Below are 1153 nucleotides of genomic sequence, written 5' to 3'. Positions count from 1 at the left end.
TCCCCAAACCAGTGCAGATGCCTCCAACAGTGCAATTCGAGGAGGTTACAAAGGGGTAAGTCCCAAAATCAATATCCAGCAGAGCTGCATTTGCACCTTCTACCAAGGTTATCTTTGGTGGTCCATGCAGGGCCTCGTATAAGAAGTAAACACGATCTCTCACCATTGGCTTAATTCTTTCCATATAACCCTTGAGTTTTTGCAGTTCACCTTCAATGTCAATCTCCAAAGTAGGGTATATAGATTTGTACTGATTAGCCAGAACTTTGAATCTCTCCGAGAAGCCATCAAAATCGGAAACGAGATCACACATCTGGAGCCCACTCCGAGCAGCTTTGGAAGAATACACGGGGCCAATGCCTTTTTTGGTGGTACCCAAATTTTGCCCTGCTTGCTCTTGTCTCTGTTGTTCCTGGATCCCATCAGCTGCTTGATGAAAATCAAATACAATATGAGCTCTGTCCGATATGATAAGTCTCTTTTCTCAGCCTTCTAGACCTTTTCCTTTTTTAACATTTTTCTCGGCTTCCTCAAACCATCCAGGTAGATGAATCACCACTCCATTTCCAATGAATGCGGTAATGTTTGGATTAGTTATGCCACTGGGTAAAAGATGAAAATCATATTCTACAGAATCTACAACAACTGTATGGCCAGCATTATTTCCTCCCTGGCAGCGGCACACGATGTCGGCGTCCTGCGACAGTAGGTCCACCACCTTCCCCTTGCCTTCATCGCCCCACTGCGCCCCTCGAGCACCACCGTCACCTGGTTTCCCCCGGTCTGCACCGTGGGCCGACCGCAGTCACCATTGGGCACGGCGGAAACCGCAGGGCGGCCCTCCATGACTTCAACGAGACTCTGGAGGGGACACAGGGCAGGGGAAGCGAACAGAACCGCTGGGGGGGGGGCCACCGGCCACATGCGGGGAAGCGGCTGCCGAGCCCGCCCCGCCCCACCGCCGCCGCCCGCCCTCCAGGCCAACCACAATCTCTTGTCCATCTATCATGGTGCTGCCTATTGGCCCAGTGGTGAGAATTGTTGCCTTCTTGAAGTTGAGCTTTAATCCATATTGAAGACTACAGTCCTTGACCTTCTATAGCAAGTGCATCAAGTCTTCTTCAGTTTCAGCAAGCAGGGTTGTATCATCTGC

At 50.7% G+C, this 1153-nt stretch overlaps 1 pseudogene; it reads right to left on the bottom strand.

Annotated features, from left to right (window-relative positions):
• Positions 1–7: 7 nt before the first annotated feature.
• On the bottom strand, positions 8–846 carry LOC102849381 (annotated as a pseudogene).
• Positions 847–1153: the final 307 nt, after the last annotated feature.

Source organism: Elephantulus edwardii, unplaced genomic scaffold (genome assembly GCF_000299155.1).
Source record: "Elephantulus edwardii isolate Elephantulus edwardi_28Jun2011 unplaced genomic scaffold, EleEdw1.0 scaffold00126, whole genome shotgun sequence".
Classification (NCBI taxonomy): domain Eukaryota; kingdom Metazoa; phylum Chordata; class Mammalia; order Macroscelidea; family Macroscelididae; genus Elephantulus; species Elephantulus edwardii.
The sequence above is the reverse complement of the archived record's forward strand: the minus strand, read 5'-3'. Positions and strand labels throughout refer to the sequence as shown.